This window comes from Phyllobates terribilis, unplaced genomic scaffold, assembly GCF_046119375.1.
Source record: "Phyllobates terribilis strain yellow unplaced genomic scaffold, ASM4611937v1 Scaffold_11__3_contigs__length_659146591, whole genome shotgun sequence".
In the NCBI taxonomy this organism is placed as follows: Eukaryota; Metazoa; Chordata; class Amphibia; order Anura; family Dendrobatidae; genus Phyllobates; species Phyllobates terribilis.
This window is the reverse complement of record NW_027362771.1, coordinates 427,863,787-427,888,291: the sequence shown is the minus strand read 5'-3', so window position 1 is coordinate 427,888,291 and position 24,505 is coordinate 427,863,787.

Sequence of the window (24,505 nt, the reverse complement as noted above, 5' to 3'; positions counted from 1 at the left end):
GATAATTACGAACTGCAAGTCTCGATTTAATAATTTCCGATTCCTGCTTGAAAGAAGTGTTGTTGCTACAGTTCCTCTTTGCTCAAGGTAGCTCTCCAGCTGGGATAGCTTTCAATGTGTGTGGGGGATGGAAACTATTGGCATGAAGTATAGTGTTCCCTGAAACTGGTTTTCTGTATGTGGTGTTGTGTATTAATGAATCATGTTCTCCAGTTAGTTCCAAATCAAGAAAAGTAATATTCTTTTTGTTTGTCGTATATGTGAATTTTAAATTAAACTGGTTATTATTCATATATTGTATGAATGGTGGAATATCTGATTCGGTCGACAGGGTAGGGGTACTCGGATACCGGGATGGATGGGCTACTTCGGTGGGGATCACGGTTGGTCGGTTCCCAGTTCCGTGGGCTGGACACTCAGTGAAGTGATGGGGGTTAGGATGATGGGAGTACTGTGTCGTGACACCTCCTGTGGTAACTGGTAATATCGATTACCAGCGCTGTGAATGGTCGCTGAGGTGATCGGCATACGGCTTGTCCGAGCGCTATAGGCAATAATCACAAAGTAGGCACACACACACACATTAAGTCTTTGTTTCAATACCTTCTTTTTTTTTTACTGATGTCCGGTAACAAGTACAGTTCAGGAGGGTAACCCAGTTTTTCGGTGCAGGTAGAGTTATTCACTTAGGGGATTTGTGAAGCCTCCTCTAACACTGTGTGCATTGTTTGGGGTCAGTCCTGCCTTAAGCTGAACCTGCCACCTTGACTTTCTTTGGGGTCCTTCTCCACAACTGACAATGAGGACCTTTCCTTGGGGCTACCATTTTTTTTTTGAGCCCCTGGTCCTATACTTGGTCAAGTTTGGCACCTCTTTCCCCTTCTTCTTCAGGGGGAATAGATCCTCCTGATCTGTCCGGGTTTTCTATGCTATTCCTAAATTAATAGCAATCTCGGACTCCGGTGTCCGGGTGAGCTAAAGGGATAATCGTTTTATCTCTTTCTTTCTCCTTCTAGCCTCCATCCCTCTCTCTAGGGCGCTTTCACAACACAGCTCTCTTTTTCATCCTTCCTTCACCCCCGTTTTCCAGACTAACTGCCGCTTTGCTGTCTCCCTGGAAACTGACTCCTCCCCTCAGACCTGGGGTGGAAGGTGTTGTGTGTGCTCAAGCGTACATCTCCCCCTGCACCTATGGATCCTGTGGTAATTCCCCGCAGGGGTGTCACATTCCCCCCTAGTCAACTTCAGTCCTCTGGGACTGAAACATTTTTTTTTTTAACAAAGATAACATAACATTAACATTTACATTTGTAATTTGAACAGAGTCCCAAAAATAAAATTTACAATAACCAAGGAAAATGGGAAAAACGGATAACCAGTCCATACAACGCTAGTCGATCTGCTGCAGGCTGTTAAAGGGAATGTGTTTTTGCTACCACCAATCCTGTGGCTTCAGTCCATTCTTAAAAATTTGCAAAAAGTTTCAGACGTCCAAACAGGTAAAGTCTCTGTAGGCTTAAAGATTCAAATAGACTTAATAATTCGCAATACTCAATAAAACATTTGCTACGTGTGCCTTGGCGCAAGAGTCCTAGGTACTGCAGGGGCCTCTACAGGTCATAAGCACTGCAGGCCTTTTGGCCCTGGGGTCACCTATTGACCAAGATTTTGCTCTCCCTAGACAGCTTCTTACACCCACTCTACTCACCCCTTTTTTTATGTGGTGTACCTGGTGTAACCTATTTTGGTCTACTCGTCACCCTTCTATATACTGACTTTAACCACATATTTACATTTTTTAACCTATTTACATTTCCCACTTGTTATGGTTTACTCCCTGTATCTGAGTGGTGGGTGTCCAAAATTAATACGTGATGACCTCCGTAAAACTGGTATTCCACTGGTGGGTAAGCCTGGTGTGGAGCAAACACTACTTACTGACTCATGTGTTGGTCTAAATAGCACAGGTATGCCGGAGTGTCTTCCCACTCCCCTAGTGGGAATGGCAGGTACACCGATTGCAGGATTCCCTATCTCGGCTGCAGCAGGTGGTTCTTCTGCTCTTGATCCTTGTACTGGTTGTGGAAATGTCAACATGGGAATTAAATATGCTCCTTCTATTTGGGTCCAATCTGCAGGTAACTCTCCTGTCTTAATTGTCCTTGGCGTCTCTTCTTCTGGTATGGGACAAGGGATATATTCTTTTTGTTGTAAGGGTTAAGGACACTTCTTTAAGTGGTCTCGGGACACTGTTGCTGTTGTTTTTCCGTTATCCATGCTGATTAGACAGGTTTTCTGGTTGTCAAAATTGGATGGTAATACAGTGTATTGTTCTTCTTCCCATTGATTATCTAGCTTATGAAGTCTCTTTTTCCTTTTCAAAACCAATTCTCCGGGGGTTAACGGGATTCCTTGTGCGTTTTTATTGAAATTGGTTTCTTGTCTTTCTCTGGATTTTGCTAGACTTTTCTCAACACACTCCTGTATTTTCTTGTATTGTTCTGTTCTTCTAGTATCCCAATCTGCACTTGAGGGGTCTTCCTCAGGAACTACAATGCCCATTTCAAAGTCCACTGGAAATTTTCCTGGTCTCGCTCTCATCAAGTATGCCGGGGTACAATTAGTTGAGCTTACTGGGATGTTGTTATAGATGTCAATCAGATCTGTTAATTTTTCTGGCCATCAGTTTCTGTCTTCCAAGGGTAGAGTCTTCAGCAATTCTATTACCACGTGATTCATTTTTTCGCACATTCCGTACTAATTTTCTTGCATCCATACAAGCTACAGAACACTTGAAATATTTCCGCTTCAAAGGCAGGACCCTGATCTGTCTATACCTGTTCTGGATATCCATGTGGCCTGCAGAAATAAGCTTGAAAGGTTCTTGCTGCTGTCTTAGCTGTCAAGTCCTTCACAGGAGCTACCACTAGGAATCTGGAATAGTGGTCCACCATGGTAAGAGCATAAGTATAGCCTGATCTATTGGGTGTGAGTTTGACATGATCCAAGGCTACTAGTCCCAAGGGCTGTTTGGTTATGATAGGCTGGAGTGGTGCTTTCTGGTTGTTATGATCTCCTCTTCTTAATGAGCATGGGCCACAATTTTTACACCATTTTTCTATGGAAGACCTCATGCCAATCCAATAAAACCTCTCACGTCACAGTATTTCCAGTTTTCTCCATCCAAAGTGCCTGCTCCATTATGGTACGCTTCCAATACCATTTGGACGTCTCTCTTTGGAACCACAACTTGCCATACCATTTCATGTGTCCTTGGATTGATATACCGTCTGCACAATTGGTTTTAGTAGATAAATAACCTGCTTCTTTCTTTCCACAGGTATTGGGCCTCTGGGGGAGCATTCTTCTCAAGTTTGGAATCCGGTTGGCTTACCAGCCTCTTCACTAGGCTCACTGCCGGATCACTATCTTGGGTCTCTTTCCATCCATAATGAGGCAGCGGGTTTAGTGTAACATCCTGATGGTTCTGGTAGATATTGGTTTCTGTCATTTTCCATTTTCTACTTTTATGGAAAGCTGGAAGTGTTAAGTTCTGCTACCAAAGCTAAGGAAAGAGAGGAGATCTGTCCCTACTATAGGACTCAGCTGAATCCCTACGATGTAACAGGGAACCTGATCCTGCGATCAGACCTGCTAAAGTCCTAATCTAGTCTGTACGGAGACCTATAGATGTGGGGAGGGAATCCCTACAAGTACTAAGGACTGGGAGGAATATGGGACACCTCCTAACAGAAATAGTAGCAGACAGACGAACAAACAAAATAGATAGAACATAGAGGTCCGTAGACCAAGCAAACTAACAGAGTTAGATACAGAGCACAGGCTAGCTAGAAAGTAGATATACAATGAAGTCCAGCAAAGCCAGAAGGGCGGAGCAGGATTAAATAGGCCAACAAGGTCATGTGACCAGCAAAGGAAAAAAAACCTAACAGCAAGGTTCTAACAGTACCCCCCCCTTCTAAGAGGATCCTCCGGATCCCCTAGGACCAGGCTTATCAGGAAATCTCCTGTGAAACGCTCTGATAAGTCTGGACGCGGAAACATCATCTGACCTCACCCAAGAGTTATCCTCGGGTCCGAAACCTTTCCAGGCCACAAGATACTGCAAACTACCTCTATACCGTCTAGAGTCAAGGATGCGAGAAATTTCATATTCCCCGTCCTCCACCACCGGAGGAACAGAGGCAGAGGCGTCACCATCCGACACAACAGCTTTTTTTAACAGAGAGACATGAAAGACCGGATTAATTCTCCAGGAGGTAGGAACCTCCAACCTAACAGCAGATTGGTTGACAACCTGAAGCACCTTAAAGGGCCCTACAAACTTGGGACCCAATTTCTTAGAAGGAATCCTCAACCGCAGATTCCTAGAGGACAACCAAACCATGTCACCAACAGCGAACAAAACCTCCTGTCGTTTCCTATCAAAGTAGTCTTTAGATTTTCTGTTGGCCTCCTGAAGATTACCACGCACATCCGTCCAAACTCTTTCCAAATCACCGGAAAAATTCTCCTCCTCAGGCACGGCAGATCCCAACATGGAGAACGACCCAAACGACGGATGTCTCCCAGAACAACAAAAAAAAGGCGAACAACCAGCAGAAGAAGATGTATGATTGTTCAGAGCAAATTCGGCAAGTGGCAGAAACTCAGACCACCCCTCTTGATTGTCTGCCACAAAACAACGCAAGAACTGCTCAACATCCTGGTTTTTCCTTTCTGTCTGGCCATTAGATTCAGGATGATATCCGGACGAAAACGACAAATGAATTCCCAACCTGTCACAAAAGGCACGCCAAAAACGAGCCACGAACTGAGGACCCCTATCAGAAACAATGTCAGTAGGAACGCCATGAAGTCTGACAATTTCCTTGACAAAGGCCTTAGCGAGAGTTTTAGCGCAGGGCAGTTTGACGAAGGGAACCAAGTGACACATCTTGCTAAAACGGTCCACGACCACCCAGATGACAGTAAAACCCTCAGAGGGGGGAAGGTCAGTTATAAAGTCCATAGCCAAATGTGTCCAAGGAGCACTGGGGACCTCCAAAGGACAAAGCAACCCCGCAGCAGGAGTATGTGAGGACTTAGATCTAGCACATATAGTACATTGGCGCACCCACTTAATGACTTCCTTCTGCCATCCAGGCCACCAAAAACTGCGACCCACCAGTCTCTTGGTCTCAGAGATTCCGGGATGACCTGCCAACCGAGATTCGTGACACTCAACAAACAAATCTCTCCTAAAGGTCCCAGGCACAAACAACCTCCCATGAGGAGTGTTAGATGGGGCATTCTCCTGAGCTTTAAGAATCTCATCTTCCAAAACGGAGTCTAAAGCAGCTATCACAACACCTTCTTGTAAAATGTTTTCCTCTTTCTCAGCACCGACTATGGGAGAAAAACTGCGAGACAAGGCATCCGCCTTAACATTCTTAGTACCAGGGATGTAAGTAACGGAGAAATTAAACCGCGAGAAAAACAGTGCCCACCTAGCCTGACGGGCATTCAGGCGCTTGGCAGCATCAAGATATATCAGATTTTTATGATCCGTAAGAACCTGAACGGGAAATTCCGCACCTTCCAAGAAGTGGCGCCAGTGTTCAAATGCGAGTTTAATAGCCAATAATTCCCGATTACCAATATCGTAATTCAGTTCAGTCTCCGAAAATTTTTTTGAAAAAAAGGCACAGGGATGTAATCCATCCCCGTTATCCTGAGACAATACTGCGCCAACCCCCACAGAGGAAGCATCAACCTCAACCAAAAACGGCCTAGTAACATCAGGCTGCATAAGGATGGGAGCAGAGGTGAACTTCTCCTTGAGATACACAAAAGCTTCAATGGCCTCAGAAGACCACTGAACCGCATCAGCACCTTTCCTGGTGAGATCAGTCAGAGGTTTGACAATACTAGAAAAAATTTTTATGAATTTTCTGTAGTAATTGGCGAAACCCAAAAACCTCTGTATCGATTTCAAACCAATAGGCCTAGGCCATTCCTGCACAGCCTGAACCTTAACCGGATCCATCTCAAAACCTTTGCTGGAGATAATGTAGCCCAAAAAACTAATTCTCTGTACAGCGAACTCACATTTCTCCAGCTTAGCAAAAAGCGAATTGTCCATTAATAACTGTAATACCTCACGCACGCTCTGCCAATGAGACTCCAGATCTGGCGAATAAATCAAAATGTCATCCAAATACACAACCACATTTTTACCGATCAAAGGTCTAAGGATGTCATTAATCAGATTCTGAAAAAATGCAGGAGCATTAGTAAGACCAAAAGGCATAACCAGATTCTCAAAATGACCCACAGGAGTGTTAAAAGCAGTCTTCCATTCATCACCCTCCTTCATGCGCAACAGATTGTATGCCCCCTTAAGGTCAATTTTAGAGAACCACTTGGCCCCCAATAACTGGTTAAACAGATCAGGAATCAATGGCAGTGGGTAAGGATTGCGTACCGTAATTTTGTTAATCTCACGAAAATCCAGACAAGGACGTAAACCGCCGTCCTTTTTTTTTACAAAAAAAAATCCAACCGCCACAGGAGACTTAGAGGGCCTAATGTGACCGGCGGCCAAACTTGTCTGTATGTATTCCTCCAAAGCCTTCCTCTCAGGAATAGTAAGGTTAAATAAACGACTTTTAGGAAGAGTCGCTCCAGGGACAAATTCAATAGAACAATCATAGTCTCTATGGGGAGGCAAAACCTGCGATTCCTTCTCAGAAAAAACTCTCCAAAAATCCTGAATAGGAATAGGCAATTCTCCCCTATCCAAAGCTGCAATACGCCCGTTACAACACTTGTCATAACATTTATGGCTCCAGGATTTAATTTCACTGGTAGACCAATCCAGTACAGGATTGTGAAATTTTAACCAGGGCAAACCCAATATTACTGGAGAAGGCAAGTTATTCAACACTACCAAATCCAATTTCTCATGGTGAACACCATTAATAGTGAGAGGAAATTCACTGACCTTGAGAGTAATATTCTTCAAAGGGGAGCCATCCACAGAAACCAGAGCAATGGGGGATGATAAAGGTTCAGGTTTTAAATTGAGTTTTTCCACGAATCCCCCATCAATTACATTCAGTGTAGACCCGCAATCAACAAACACCCGAAATTCCATTAATTTTTCCTGAGCAATCGTGGAAGCAGCTAAAAATATACCCTTGGAATTTAAACAGGCAATACGGGCGTGACTGACCATTTTTTTTTCTTTCTTCATACGAAGCTCACAGCCTTTAATCAAATGACCAGATTTTCCGCAATAGAAACACAAGCCTTCCGAAAAACGACGGTCTTTTTCTTGAGAGCGAGGTGCCACCGATCCAATCTCCATCGGTTCACCACTGTTAGTACACACATTATCATAACCAGAAACTGACATAGCAGAGGATTTGCTCTCATTAACCCTAGCACGCAGTCTTCTATCCACCCGTATAGCTAATTGCATAGCCTGTTGCAAATCCTCAGGTGTAGGATAAGCAATTAGCAGGTCTTTAACCCTTTCACTGAGCCCAGCAAGAAATAGACTTTTCAGAGCAGAATCGTTCCACCCTGTTTGAGTGGACCAACGACGAAAATGAGTACAATATTTTTCGACATTACCTGATCCTTGTTTTAAACGTCTCAACTCAGTCTCAGCTGATGCCACACGGTCAGGATCATCATATAATAATCCTAAAGCAGAAAAAAAACTATCCACTGATCTGAAGCATGTATCACTAGGTTGCAAAGAAAAGGCCCACTCCTGAGGCTCTTTGCGCAAAAGTGACATTATGAACCCTACGCGCTGGGATTCATCCCCAGAGGACTTGGGTCTCAAACGAAAATACAATAAGCAAGCATTTTTAAATGAAAAAAATTCTCGATGTTCACCAAAAAATAAATCCGGCAAACATACCTTAGGCTCCAAGAAATATGCTCCAGGACAGTTACTCACGTACTGACGGAGCTCGGCCACTTCCAGAGAGAGTCCCTGCAGGTGTTTAGCCAAATCCTGAACCGACACCATGATGGAACAAAAAAAAAAAAATCTTTCCTTAGAGAATTTGCAGGCTGGACTTACTGTTAAGTTCTGCTACCAAAGCTAAGGAAAGAGAGGAGATCTGTCCCTACTATAGGACTCAGCTGAATCCCTACGATGTAACAGGGAACCTGATCCTGCGATCAGACCTGCTAAAGTCCTAATCTAGTCTGTACGGAGACCTATAGATGTGGGGAGGGAATCCCTACAAGTACTAAGGACTGGGAGGAATATGGGACACCTCCTAACAGAAATAGTAGCAGACAGACGAACAAACAAAATAGATAGAACATAGAGGTCCGTAGACCAAGCAAACTAACAGAGTTAGATACAGAGCACAGGCTAGCTAGAAAGTAGATATACAATGAAGTCCAGCAAAGCCAGAAGGGCGGAGCAGGATTAAATAGGCCAACAAGGTCATGTGACCAGCAAAGGAAAAAAAACCTAACAGCAAGGTTCTAACAGGAAGTTCTATTTCCTCCAAGTCATCTGCTTCTTCTTCAAGCCCTTGCAAATGTACTTGAGGGTTTCTGGAGAGGGCATCAGCATTTGCATTTCCACGGCCTGCTCGGTACTTGATGGTAAAGTCGTAATTCGATAGCCGGGCCATCCAGCGCTGCTTCAATGCACCAAGTTTTGCAGTATCCAAGTGTGTTAGCGGATTGTTGTCCGTAAAGATGGTACATTTTGAAGCTGCTAAGTAATGCTTGAACCTCTCCGTGACTGCCCAGACCAAGGCCAGAAACTCCAACTTAAAAGAGCTATAATTTTCCGGGTTCCTCTCAGTAGGTCGAAGTCTTCTACTGGCATAGGCAATTACTCTTTCCTTGCCTACTTGTATTTGGGATAGTACTGCTCCCAGGCCTACATTACTTGCATCCGTGTAGAGGACAAATGGTAGGTTATAATCTGGGTACGCCAAGATTTCCTCACCGGTCAGGGCCTGTTTCATTTGTTGGAAGGAGTCTTCTTGTTTCATTCCCCATTCCAACGGCGGATCTGAAGACCTTCTCTTCTTAGCTTGGCCTACTAGAAGATCTTGTAGGGGCACTGCAATCTTCGTGTAGCCCTTAATAAATCTTCTGTAATACCCAACCAAACCTAAGAACTGACGTACCTCTCTGACTGTGATCGGCCTCTGCCAGTCCTGGATAGCTGTCACTTTTTCCGGATCTGGCGCTACGCCATCCTTGCTGACCACATTCCATTGTCCCACATTGTCCAGCCATTGTCCCACATTTTCGCCAAAGGACCCAATACCAGAAATAATAGGGCGCATGGACAAGTTAGATAAATCAAATCCAGACTTATGCGTTTTAGGTAATGCATGTATGATAGGTATTACTGGGTGGTCAACTATTAGATTTTAAGAATATTTTTTAGACAAAATTCCCATAAATAGACCTTCATTTATCAATTATTGAATTTTTTCTTGAAAAAACATTGTTGGATCATTGGGTAAAGATGTATGAATGGTGGTATCCGCTAACATGTCATTAATAGCTTTAGCATAGTCCTCACTGTTCATCACTACTATTGAGCCACCCTTATCTAATCTTTTGATAGTAATATCAGATCTAGCTTGCATATCTTCCAGGGCTTTAAGTTCCACTTTGGTTAGACTGTATTTCTTTCTGGGATTAGTTGAATTATTTAGTAATGTTTTTAAATCTCGCTCCACATTCTCTTGTAATCGATCCATCATACTAGTTCTTGCTTGTACAGGATAAAATGATGAATTTTTTGTAGATAACATAAGTATGGTATGTACATCTTGAATCGGTGTTTCATTTTCATTGAGATCTATTAAGCAAGCCAAACTTGTTTGTTCCAAAAAATTCAGCCCCTTGAAGATGTTTTCTTGTGCTGGAGGCTTTTTGTTAGTTTTATAAGTCTCAGCATGCTAAAAATGTTTTCTGACTGTTAAATCTCGCACAAATTTGTTTATGTCTTTTAATGTTAAAAAAATGTCCAGGTTATTATTTGTGGGGGCAAGGTTTAAACCTCTTGATAATAAATTTGTTTCTGCTTCAGTCAATGAGGTTGATGACAAGCTGATTACATCCAGTGTGGATATTGCTTGAGATTCCGGAGGCGATGCTTGATGGAGTCTGGATCTCTTGTGGTGCTTCCTGCCCGCTCTCCTATGTCGTTTTTTGCATTCCTCTGTTTTTTAAAGTAATAGCTTTGGGGTTTAACTGAATTTGAATCCCCATCTGATATATCAGTAGAAATATCTGAGGTTTCTACATCAGATGATGAGAATGTGAATTGATTGCGCAAGTTCCCATTATTTTTCGGACCATAATGTGTTTTCACAATGGATTGAAGCTATTCAAATGTGGTAGCTGTGAATAATAGGAAACTACAAGACCGCTACTTAAAACCGTGGGCGTCCGTCAGACGTATCACATATAACTGCAGTACAAATCCATCCATTTGTAGTGAGTTGGATAGCAGATAATGCTACCAGTCACTTTGCCACTACCACCACCACCCTGTCTTCCACACGGTCAAGTCTCAGTAACCGTGAGTCTGGACCGCATATTCCTCACCCTGATACTCCTTCCTCTCACCATGCCAATTGCCCGTTGACAACTGATCCCACACTTGGACACTCCGAAGAGCTGTTCACTTTTCCATTTATAGATTCGGGCCGGTGGGAATTTCCATTTATAGATTCACGACGGTGGGAAAATGCTGTCGCAAGAGGTGGATGATGATGAGACACAATTGCCAGAAAGTCAGGAGGAGGACCAGGGTGCGGAAGTGAAAGACAAGGTGGTGGACGATGAAGTCACTGACCCAACCTGCCAGGATGACATCGACAAGCAGAGTGAGGACAGCAGCACACAGGGGGAGGGAGGCATAGCACCACAACAGGCAGGAACAAGCAGTGTGGTGGACACAGACACAAGGCGGGCAACCGTTCCCCGTAACACCAACACGACGGAAGTTGCCAGTACAACTGTTAGGTCTTCCCGAGTCTGATTCTTTTTCAAAGACTCTGCAGATAACCCAAAAATGGCCATTTGCACCATCTGCCAGGCCAGCATCAGCAGGGGTAGCAAAAGTAGCAGTCTGACCACCACCAGCATGATCAGGCACATGATAGCAAAGCATCTGACTAAGTGGGCCGAAAGCCAAGGGTCCAGAAACAGTGTCTGCGGGTGACACCACTGCTTGTTCCGCTGTTGTGCGTGTATGCCAATTCACTGTCCATGGTGCATGCGAAGATGCCTCCCGCCCTGCACCTGTCGGTGCGCACTCTCAACTAGCACCATCAGCAACCACATCCATGTCCTTGTCCCAGCGCAGCGTTCAGTTGTCCCAGTCCTTGGAACACAAGCGCAAATACTGTAAGCAGCCAAGGCCCCACAGGCCACCAGTGCTGCCACCAGGAATTTCAGGGCCCCATACTGACAATATTTTCAGGCCCCATTGAGACTCCACCCAGGCTCCACCCCAGGTCTGCCTCCATCCCTCGAACCTTCTACAGTCCCACCGCCCACTCTTGGAAAACTCCACTTTTGCACCACGTCCTCACCAATCACACATTACCAGTTCCCATCGAACACCAGATCACATACATAGCCGGCAGCTTTTGTTTTGGTCAAAAGGTTTTGTAAGCCGCCACCACGACAAGGTAGACTCTTCTGGCCGGGTCCTACTCTTCTCTAACCTATTAAACATGTCTTAAAATATCCAGCATTCTTTTTAGGTATATTTTTCTTTATTTTTCTTTTAAGGAATGTGTCACATACATATTTTAAAATGACCAATAATACCACATACAAGGGACAAATACCGTCACACCAGGATCAGACCACATATTACCACCACATAGTGACCGAATAATACCATATACAAGGGACAAAAAACGCCACACCATGACCAGACCACATATTACCACCACAATGTCACTGAACAATACCACATACAAGGGACAAATACCGCCACACCATGACTGAACCACATATTACCACCACATAGTGAGCGAATACTACAATATTGATCATTAATTAAAAAAACAACAATACTTATATTACCATAAGTGCCATTATACACAGGAGCTCTGTACATGGTATACAGTGTATAGTGTAAGTGTACAGGTAATACAGTGATCACCAGTGGCATTATACACAGGAGCTCTGTATATAGTGTACAGGTAATACAGTGATCACCACTGACATTATACACAGGAACTCAGTACATAGTATATAGTGTCAGTGTACAGATACCACACTGACTCACCGGTGACGTCTCTAGGTAAAGTTCTTCATCTTCGCTTTTCTCCTTCACCCAGCACAGACCGCCATCACTTCTTCCAGCCAGGACTTATCTCTGCATAAAATAAGACACAGTTATCTAGAGCATATTCCCCAACTTCTACACTACACAGCTGAATACAGACGTGCACCCACCATTAATATATAATTAGTTATTAAGCAACCCACCATTCCAAATATAAATTGTAATCCACCCCTGCGCCCCCACTAACTGTAAATAGCCACTACCCCAAATAATAAATATATAAATGAATTAGAACCTGTAATCTTTCCCCCAATTCCTTTCCAATCACAGTCCTGCATCCTCAACGCCCCCTACTCTGTACCTCCTGCTCCCCCGATTCATTATATTTACATGCACCCTCCTCCCCAATTCATTATGTCATGTCCATGCTCTCCCCACCCCCATCCTCTATTCATCATCATTTACTTTCCCCCACTCCCAATTCATCATTTGCTCTCCTCCCAACTCCCAATACATCATTTGCTCTCACCACCCCCACTCCCAATTCATCATTTGCTCTCCCTACCCCCCACTCCCAATTCACCATGTTCTCTCCCCATGCCCACTCCCAATTCATCATGTGCTCTCCCCACCCTCACTCCCAATTAATTATGTGCTCTCCCCACCCCACTCACAATTCATTATGTGCTCTCCCCACCCCCCACTCCAAATGCATCATGTGCTCTCCCCTCTCCCAGTTTTCCATGTGCTCTCCCTACCCCCAATGCATCATGTGCTTTCCCCACCCCAATGCCTCATGTGCTCTCCCCATCCCCCCACTTCCAATTTTCCATGTGTTCTCCCCACCACCATTCACCATGCGCTATCCCCACCCAACTACCAATTCACCATGTACACTGCCCACCCTCCCCACTCCCAATTCTCCATGTGCTCTCCCCCCACTCCCAATTCCCCATGTGCTCTTCCCACCTCCCACTCTCAATTCTCCATGTGCTCTTCCCACCTCCCATTCCCATTTCGCCATGTGCTTTTCCCACCTCCCACTCCGATTTCTCCATGTGCTTTTCCCACCCTCCACTCCATATTCTCCATTTGCTCTTCCCATCCTCCACTCCCAATTCTCCCGTGAACCTACAGCCAAGTATGGTCATGTGTGACAATGGCCGGAACCTGGTGGTGGCTCTGAAGCGAGGCGGGCTCACACACATACCAAAAAACAACAAAAAGGTATGATACGGGACCACAACAGTGTAAAGTATAATTCATATGCAGTACAGACCAAAAGTTTGGACACACCTTCTCATTTAAAGATTTTTCTGTATTTTCACGACTATGAAAATTGTACATTCACACTGAAGGCATCAAAACTATGAATTAACACATGTAGAATTATATACTTAACAAAAAAGTGTGAAACAACTGAAAATATGTCTTATATTCTAGGTTCTTCAAAGTAGCCACCTTTTGCTTTGATGACTGCTTTGCACACTCTTTGCATTCTCTTGATGAGCTTCAAGAGGTAGTCACCGGAAATGGTTTTCACTTCACAGGTGTGCCCTGTCAGGTTTAATAAGTGGGATTTCTTGCCTTATAAATGTGGTTGGGACCATCAGTTGTGTTGTGCAGAAGTCAGGTGGATACACATCTGATAGTCGTACTGAATAGACTGTTAGAATTTGTATTATGGCAAGAAAAAAGCAGCTAAGTAAAGAAAAACGAGTGGCCATCATTACTTTAAGAAATGAAGGTCAGTCAGTCTGAAAAATTGGGAAAACTTTGAAAGTGTCCCCAAGTGCAGTTGCAAAAACCATCAAGCGCTACAAAGAAACTGGCTCACATGAGGACCGCCCCAGGAAAGGAAGACCAAGAGTCACCTCTGCCTCTGAGGATAAGTTTATCCGAGTCACCAGTCTCAGAAATCGCAGGTTAACAGCAGCTCAGATTAGAGACCAGGTCAATGCCACACAGAGTTCTAGCAGCAGACACATCTCTTCAACAGCAGTTAAGAGGAGACTTTGTTCAGCAGGCCTTCATGGTAAAATAGCTGCTAGGAAACCACTGCTAAGGACAGGCAACAAGCAGAAGAGACTTATTTGGGCTAAAGAACACAAGGAATGGACATTAGACCAGTGGAAATCTGTGCTTTGGTCTGATTTCCACTGGTCTAATGTCCAAATTTGTCCAAAATGTCCAAAATGGTCCAATTTTCCAAATTTGAGATCTTTGGTTCCAACCACTGCATCTTTGTGCGACGCAGAAAAGGTGAACGGATGGACTCTACATGCCTGGTTCCCACCGTGAAGCATGGAGGAGGAGGTGTGATGGTGTGGGGGTGCTTTGCTGGTGACACTGTTGGGGATTTATTCAAAATTTAAGGCATACTGAACCAGCATGGCTACCACAGCATCTTGCAGCGGCATGCTATTCCATCCGGTTTGCGTTTAGTTGGACCATCATTTATTTTTCAACAGGACAATGACCCCAAACACACCTCCAGGCTGTGTAAGGGCTATTTGACCAAGAAGGAGAGTGATGGGGTGCTACGCCAGATAACCTGGCCTCCACAGTCACCAGACCTGAACCCAATCGAGATGGTTTGAGGTGAGCTGGACCGCAGAGTGAAGGCAAAAGGGCCAACAAGTGCTAAGCATCTTTGGGAACACCTTCAAGATTGTTGGAAGACCATTTCCGGTGACTACCTCTTGAAGCTCATCAAGAGAATGCCAAGAGTGTGCAATGCAGTCATCAAAGCAAAAGGTGGCTACTTTGAAGAACCTAGAATATAAGACATATTTTCAGTTGTTTCACACTTTTTTGTTAAGTATATAATTCCACATGTGTTAATTCATAGTTTTGATGCCTTCAGTGTGAATGTACAATTTTCATAGTAATGAAAATACAGAAAAATCTTTAAATGAGAAGGTGTGTCCAAACTTTTGGTCTGTACTGTGCATAAAAAAAAACTAAATACAGAACAGCTCGGGAGGGGGGAGGGGTATGTCCCCAAAAGTTTTTACAAATATACAATATATAAAACCTCTCTTTTGAATAGATGTTGCCAAAAAGATATAATTCATACACATCTACATATATATATATATGACTGCATATGCCTCCAGTGAAATCAAGAGATATTAAATCATACAAAATATTTAATAACCATCTATACTAGAATAAGTAAAAAATGAGAATAAATATATATAATGTGCTTTAGCAAATAAATATGTACTAATACAATATACACTGTGCAATTCATATGTAAGGAATTCATGTTCCAATGTAAACTAGCGTAACTGAAGGAAGTGTCAGAACCAATGTCCAAACCCAAATGGGAAAGGTATATAACATGTCATAATAAAAAGATGAAATGAAGACATACCCCAGCCCCCTCACACCGCTGCAACTCCATTCCGCTCCTTGCTTCGTCCTTGCTAGTTTACATTGGAACATGAATTCCTTACATATGAATTGCACCGTTTATTTAATGAGTACATATTTATTTGCACAAGCACTTGATATATATATTTGTTCTCATGTTTTAATAAGGACCTCTGCTACGTCTCTTCCAAGGGTCAATGGAGAGCGTCCAAATTTTTGGCAGCCGTTGTACTCACTGCACATGCAATAACTGTATAGCAGAACCGCTCCTTTCTAATGGGAACATGTTGTTACGGAGGCCCACCTCTATGTGTCTTCAAATTGGTATTGGGGTATTTCCCATATTTAGGCAGCCGTTGTACTCACTGCATATGCAATAACTGTATGATGAGTGATGAGTGAACTTGCTTGCCACTACTCGGTACTAGCCTGAGCATCACGGTGCTCGACAAGCTCGGCTCTCGGTGAGTATTTTCGAGTTGCTCGGGTCCCCGCCCTGAATGTTAGGCGCTCTTTAGAGAGCCAATGAACATGCAGTGATTGCTTGCCACGCACTGTAATGCCGTAGCCATGTTGGTTGTGGGCATTACAGTGATTGGCTGGCCGCATAGCATCATCGGGTCTATATAAGACCTGGTGCCGCTATGCTCGTCACAGTCTAACTCGGAAACAGGCAGAGTAGGGAGAGCTGCTGCTGAGTCAGGGAATGATTTGCTTGTTTATAGTTAGTATAGGTATTCCACTGCATATCTACACTGTGTGCAGAATGATTAGGCAAATGAGTATTTTGATCACATCATACTTTTTATACATGTTGTCCTACTCCAAGCTGCATAGGCTTGAGAGCCAACTACCAATTAAGTAAATCTGGTGATGTGCATCTCTGTAATGAGGAGGGGTGTTGACTAATGACATCAACACCTTATATAAGGTGTGCTTAATTATCAGGCAACTTCCTATCCTTTGGCAAAATGGGTGAGAAGAGAGATTTGACGGGCTCTGAAAAGTCCAAAATTGTGAGATGTCTTGCAGAGGGATGCATTAGTCTTGAAATTTCCAAACTTTTGAAGTGTGATCACCGAACAATCAAGCGTTTCATGGCAAATAGCCAACAGGGTCGCAAGAAGCGTGTTGGCCAAAAAAGGCGCAAAATAACTGCCCATGAATTGAAGAAAATCAAGCGTGAAGCTGCCAAGATGCCATTCGCCACCAGTTTTGCCATATTTCAGAGCTGCAACATTACTGGAGTATCAAAAAGCACAAGGTGTGCGATACTCAGGGACATGGCCAAGGTAAGGAAGGCTGAAAAATGACCACCTTTGAGCAAGAAACATAAGATAAAACGTCAAGAATGGGCCAAGAAATATCTTAAGACTGATTTTTCAAAGGTTTTATGGACTGATGAAATGAGAGTGACTTTTGATGGGCCAGATGGAGGGGCCAGAGGCTGGAAAAGTAAAGGGCAGAGAACTCCACTCCGACTCAGACTCCAGCAAGGTGGAGGTGGGGTACTGGTATGGGCTGGTATCATCAAAGATGAACTTGTGGGACCTTTTCGGGTTGAGGATGGAGTGAAGCTCAACTCCCAGACCTACTGCTAGTTTCTGGAAGACAACTTCTTCAAGCAGTGGTACAGGAAGAAGTTGGTATCGTTCAAGAAAAACATGATTTTCATGCAGGACAATGCTCCATCACATGCATCCAACTACTCCACAGCGTGGCTGGCCAGTAAAGGTCTAAAAGAAGAAAAAATAATGACATGGCCCCCTTGTTCACCTAATCTGAACCCCATAGAGAACCTGTGGTCCATCATAAAATGTGAGATCTACAGGGAGGGAAAACAGTACACCTCTCGGAACAGTGTCTGGGAGGCTGTGGTGGCTGCTGCACGCAATGTTGATCGAAAACAAATCAAGCAACTGACAGAATCTATGGATGGAAGGCTGTTGAGTGTCATCATAAAGAAAGGTGGCTATATTGATCACTAATTTTTTTGGTTTTTGTTTTTGCATGTCAGAAATGTTTATTTCTAAATTTTGTGCACTGATATTGGTTTACCTGGTGAAAATAAACAAATGAGATGGGATTATATTTGGTTTTTATTAAGTTGCCTAATAATTCTGCACAGTAATAGTTACCTGCACAAACAGATATCCTCCTAAGATAGCCAAATCTAAAAAAAAAAACACTCCAACTTCCAAAAATATTAAGCTTGGATATTTAGGGTCTTTTGGTTTGATTGAGAACATAGTTGTTGATCAATAATAAAAATAATCCTCTAAAATACAACTTGCCTAATAATTCTGCACACAGTGTACAGTCATGGCCAAAAGTATTGAGAATGAGACAAATAGTAATTTTTCCAAAGTTTACTGCTTCATTTTTTGTGATGGCAATTTGCATATACTCCTGAATGTCAAAGAGTGATCAGCTTAACAGCAATTACTGTACTTGCAAAGTCAATATTTGCCCAGAAAATGAAATTAACCCCCAAAACACATTTCAACATCATTGCAGTCCTGCCTTAAAAGGAGCAGCTAACATCGTTTTAGTGATTGATCCATTAACACAGGTGTGGGTGTTGATGAGGACAGGGCTGGCGATCAGTCAGTCATGATTAAGTAAGAATGACATCACTGGACACTTTAAAAGGAGGCTGGTTCTTGGTATCATTGTTTCTCTTCAGTTAACCATGGTTATCTCTAAAGAAACACGTGCAGCCATCATTGCACTGCACAAAAATGGCCTAACAGGGAAGAGTATCGCAGCTACAAAGATTGCACCTCAGTCAACAATCTATTGCATCATCAAGAACTTCAAGGAGAGAGCTTCCATTGTTGTCAAAAAGGCTCCAGGGCGCCCAAGAAAGACCAGCAAGCGCCAGGACCGTATCTTAAAACTGTTTCAGCTGCGGGATTGGACTACCAGCAGTGCTGAGCTTGCTCAGGAATGGCAGCAGGCTGGTGTGAGTGCTTCTGCACGCACTGTGAGGCGGAGACTCTTTGAGCAAGGGCTGGTTTCAAGGAGGGCAGCAAAGAAGCCACTTCTCTCCAGAAAAAACATCAGGGACCGACTGATATTCTGCAAAAGGTACAGGGAGTGGACTGCTGAGGACTGGGGCAAAGTCATTTTCTCTGATGAATCCCCTTTTCGATTGTTTGGGACATCTGGAAAACAGCTTATTAGGATGAAGAAGAGGTGAGCGCTACCACCAGTCTTGTCTCATGCCAACTGTAAAGCATCCTGAAACCATTCATGTGTGGGGTTGCTTCTCAGCCAAGGGAATCGGCTCACTCACAGTCTTGCCTAAAAACACAGCCATGAATAAAGAATGGTACCAGAATGTCCTCCAAGAGCAACTTCTCCCAACCGTCCAAGAGCAGTTTGGCGCCCAACAATGCCTTTTCCAGCATGATGGAGCACCTTGCCATAAAGCAAAGGTGATAACTAAATGGCTCATGGAACAAAACATAGAGATTTTGGGTCCATGGCCTGGAAACTCCCCAGATCTTAATCCCATTGAGAACTTGTGGTCAATCATCAAGAGACGGGTGAACAAACAAAAACCAACAAATTCTGGCAAAATGCAAGCATTGATTATGCAAGAATGGACTGCTATCAGTAAGGATTTGGTCCAAAAGTTGATTGACAGCATGCCAAGGAGAATTACAGAGGTCTTGAAGAAGAAGGGGCAACACTGCAAATATTGACTTGCTGCATTAACTCATTCTAACTGTCAATATAACCTATTGGTCCTCATAATATGATTGCAATTATATTTCTGTATGTGATATAAACATCAGACAAACACTAATAAAAACCAGAGGCCAGCAGATCATGTGAAAATATCATTTTGGTGTCATTCTCAAAACTTTTGGCCATGACTGTATATATCCATCTTAACCAACAGTCCTTCTGAGGACTAATCCAGCTGAATATATTCAGTGGTGATAGCAGGAGTTAGGCAGGCAAGCAGGGTTTGTGGCAGGCTGCAGTGCATATAGCACAAAGTGGTCCCTTGCACATTCTGTCTGCTGCTGCTGTTGTTACAGATATTTGTAGACATAGCCCCAGATATCAGGGGTTAATTTTTTTTTATCTTAATCCTAATTATTTGCTTAAAAAGCAATCCAGAGTACACAATTTTTCTGCTCCATTTGCTTGTTAGCACTGCAGAATACAGCCAGATCTTTTCCATATTACAGCGATAAAAATCCAGAAATTTGAACTGAACGTGGAAAATATTGGCCTTCATTTCCATTTTGTTGCAGTGTGTCGGTGAAGTTATTCACACAAGGTTGCTGTGAAGAATAGTATTAGTAAACTACAGGCCCACTATTTAAAACCGTGGTTCGCAGTCAGACGTATCACATATAACTGCATTCCAAAATCAGCCATTTCTGGCTTCCATTTACATTTTGTTGCAGCGTGTCAGTGAAGCTATTCACACGAGGTTGCTGTGAAGCATAGTATTAGTAAACTACAGGCCCGCTTTTTAAAACCGTGGTTCTCCGTCGATGTATCACATATAACTGCGTTCCAAAATCAGCCATTTGTTGTGAACGTGGAATATATTGTCCTCCATTTATAGTTTGTAGCAGTGTGTCAGTGTACACCATTTTACAGCTCCATTTGCTTGTTCGCAGAATACAGCCAGATTTTTTTCATTTTATTCATATTACAGCATTGTGGAAGAAGAACTTTTTTCAATGATCAAACACATGTGATCCATATGACTTCCGTAATAATACAGAAATTTTGTGGAGCGTGCCAAATATTTCACTCCATTTAAAGTCAGACAGCTGTGTTTTGTTGAACCAATTGACACTTGGTTGCTGACAAATAACAAACTATTAGGCGACTGCCTGACACCGTGGCCATCAGACGTGATCCCATATGACTGCACTAATAATCCAGCAATTTTTGTGAACGTGTCAAATATTACACTCCATTTAAAGTATTGCAGTTGTGGGTTCAAACCTATTCACAGTTAGCCGCTGACAAATAGCATATCTGTGAACAATGTTGTCAGAGTATTACGCCACTTTTACTGACTGACAAAAAAAAAAACATACAAAAAACAAGCTAAAATGGAAAAAAAAGTTAAGAAACATTCTTTCCAGGGTAATGACTTGTATATAAGGCCAAAGAAATAAAAAAAATAAAGTTATGGACTGTGGAAGACATTTATGCGACCATAATGAACACTCATCTGTAGCTGGTGATGATACCACCTGTCCCTATTGTAAACGCATCTAACAGCATTATTGATAGGGAATACATTTTACATTTTTTTGGGCAGTACGCAGTATAAGGCAATAATACCTGGATGGATCGGTGTAATACGCTATCCATACTGCGATACCTCAGCCGTAAAAGAATTTCAGATAAGACAGTTAATATTCTAGAATATAGAATCTATTTGAATTGTCCTTCCCATTATTAAGGAGTGTGTCTCCTATACTGTTATTGCATATGCAGCAATTTCAAGGGCGGCCAAAAATTAGGACGAACTCCAACACTTTTGAAGAGACATAAAAAAATAAATAAATAAATAAATAAATAAAAACACAGTAGGATCTTTCTTTACTATAAAAACCAGACTCGCCAATGTAACCTCAATGTAATCACATTGTTCAGCTCCTGGACATCCTCCTTCTCCTCTTGTTTGGCCTCCATCTCCGAAATGACCAAATCAGTCACAAGCCGGAAGCACTGCAGCACTGCCTTGGCCAAGCGGCAACAGGCTGTGCTGAAGATAATATGCTTAATGCTTAGGTGACAAACCGCCCACCGCTGCAGAGTTGTTGAAAGCTGTAACACAGCAGCCTGATCTGTGACTCTCACCGCTGAACATACAGCCAGTCATGGTCATGTGTGACAATGGCCGGAACCTGGTGGCGGAGAAATGACAGCCGGACTAGATATGGTTTCCCTCTATGCCAATCCTTTCAACGAGCTAAAGAATATGGCTGTGGTGAAATACAACTCTCACTGAGAATCAGTGTCAGACTGAAAAACATTGGGCTCACCAGTGGAGTCTCCAGTTCTCTGGTGGGCCCATCCAACCCTGCCAAGAAGCAACCCTGGCTAAGAAAAGTCTGTAGGAAGGTTCCCGGACACTCCATGGCTGATTTTTTACTGTGGACTGGCTCCAGCAATCTATAAGATTGCAACCTATAATATCCCTTCACTGGCTCCCCATTGGCCAGAGACTTCAGTTCAAAACCGTAACCATGACATGCAAAGCCATCCACAACCTGTCTCCTCCATATATCTGTGACCTAGTCTCCCGGTACATACCTGCACGCAACCTCCGATCCTCACAAGATCTCCTTCTCTACTCCCGTCTTATCTTCTTTTCCCACAATCGCATAAAAGATTTTTCCTATGCATCCCTTCTACTCTTGAACCAACATATCAGACTCTCGCCTACTGTTGAAACCTTTAAAAGGAAGCTGAAGACCCACCTCTTCCGACAAGCCTACAAGCTGCAGTAACCCTCGCTCCACCATACCGCTGTACGACCAGCTGTACGACCAGCTGTACCCTCACCTACTCTGTCCTCACTCATTCCTTATAGACTGTTTGTGCGCCCTCACGGGCAGGGACCTCTCTGGTCTTGTACCAGTCAGCGACCTCTTTTCATATGTAAAGCATTGTGGAATTAATGGCGCTATAATAATAAATAATAATTATACTACTTGTACTCTGGGTCAATTGATGGCACTTTCCTGGTGATTGCCCCTAAATTGGTGTGTTTTACCAGTTTTTGGTCCCGTTTGAAGGTGTTGTGTATGCGTTTGGTTTTGGCACCCATTGAATCCAATGGCGTTCGGAAATGTTTGGCTAATACTCAACAATTACATTGGCGAATATTGCAAAAACGGCGATAGTAATGCGAAACAAATCTTGAAATATTCACTCGTCTCTAATCAGAAAAAAATTATGTGGGTGTTGCATCATGGTCACCCTGGTGATATGGTGGTGGAGGATGAGGAGAAGGAGGAGGGCGACATAAAATAGAACAATTGATGATGTGTATACCCAGAGTAAAATCTTAATTATGCCAGACATACTTTCTGATGTCAAGAGTAGCATTCCTTTATTTTTATGTTGACTCTTTAATCTCTGTTCTTCTTTAGTTGATTAACACAGACTACTATTTGTATAACCCTGAATGTTATCTGCTCTTTGATTCTGAAACAATGATGTGCATTTACAAGAGCCCCTGTGATAAGACTATGTAAATAGATTATCTCAAACAATGATAGGTGAGCCCTGCACCTTTACCTCTGACATGTGATATACACACTAAGCTTTGGGGGAGGAGGGGGAGGGCAGTTTGGCCATTCAGGGGGCTGAGCCCAGAGAAGCAGAAGGGACAGGTATTTCTGAGACAGAGTGAGTCTTGGGACAGAGAATCAGAAAGACCTTTAGAAGGAGAATGAGAGGCCTCCTTCAGGAAAGTAGATGGATTGCATGGCATCATCCAAAGAGACATGGATTTGTCTTCTACATTCTAGCCTAAGGGTACCGGCCCTGACTGGAAAGATTTGGATCTGCTCCATTGACAATCAGAAAGACATGGATACATTTTGGGGAGTCCAGGAGTTGTTTTGGAGTTGCTAGGAGGGACCCACCGGTCGCTTAGAACTCATGGAGACATTTGGAGTTGCCAGGAGGGACCCACTGGTCACCTGGCCCCATGGAAACTCTCAGACAGGCCAGGTTGGGACCCTCGGGTCTCCTGGTCTTGTACCTCGACGGACTGCTAGCTTCCTAAGCTTGCCACTACCTCCTCTCTGTGGGGGCCCGCCTGAAGTGGGGGGCCACTGGTTGAGGTAGTCAGCCCTGGAAGTCTCCAAAGTTGCGGCTATTCTATCTCAGTGGGGAGGAGCGGAAGGGTGAGACTGTGTAATGTTGTACCATCTTGGGCATTTGCTGGGACTGTTCTATGTGTTTATTCTCCGCTTTGTGGTTCAATAAAGTATTGCCACGCTGTTTTACCCTCACCCTGTGTTGTCTGAGTAGCGTTATGCCCACGGAAGACCCCGGGTCTTCACACCATGTCTGGGTGTGAAGGGGTGCATGGGAATAGACTCCCCAAAAAATAACCACTGGATTTGAGTTTATGTTTGATGCTATCATCTGGTGGTGTTCAGAAGTCTAGCCCAATCCAGCCCTTGTTCATTTTTATAAGAGTCAGCCTGTCAGCATTTTTAGTTGACAGGCGGATGGATGCGCCTATCATTTTTATCAGTTATAATGCCCCCGGTGGCACTAAAAAGCATCTCTGACAAAACTCTAACGGCCAGGACCTCCAAGCGTAGAGAGACAGTTCATGCCACATGTGCAGCTTGGATACCCAACAGTTGTAAGGCACAGAGACAGAGAGGAACATGAAGGACGCTGGTATGGTTGCCAAGATAGTTCTTCAGCATCTTCCAAAACTTTTCCCTCCTTGTCAGAGTACCTCATGTATCAGGGCCTGGGCGCTGGGAGGGTGTGAGAAAACTGTCCCAGACCTTTGACAGTGTTTTCCAGCCTCTGCCGCATTTGGTTTGTGTCTCCCTCGCTTGTACTCCTTGGTTGTCCAATGAACTGTCTGACTGTGACCTCTGCCGTCAGCGTTGTCAGATGGGAATTTTTTTGTTTTTGTTATAATTCTTCAACAAGAGCCTGAACTTAATATCTCCAAAACTGAACTCCTTCGGTTTCCTCCCTCTACTAACCTACCTATACCTGACTTTGCAATTTCCTTTAGGTGGTGCCACCATAACTCCCACTTGGCACACCTGCTGTCTTGGAGTC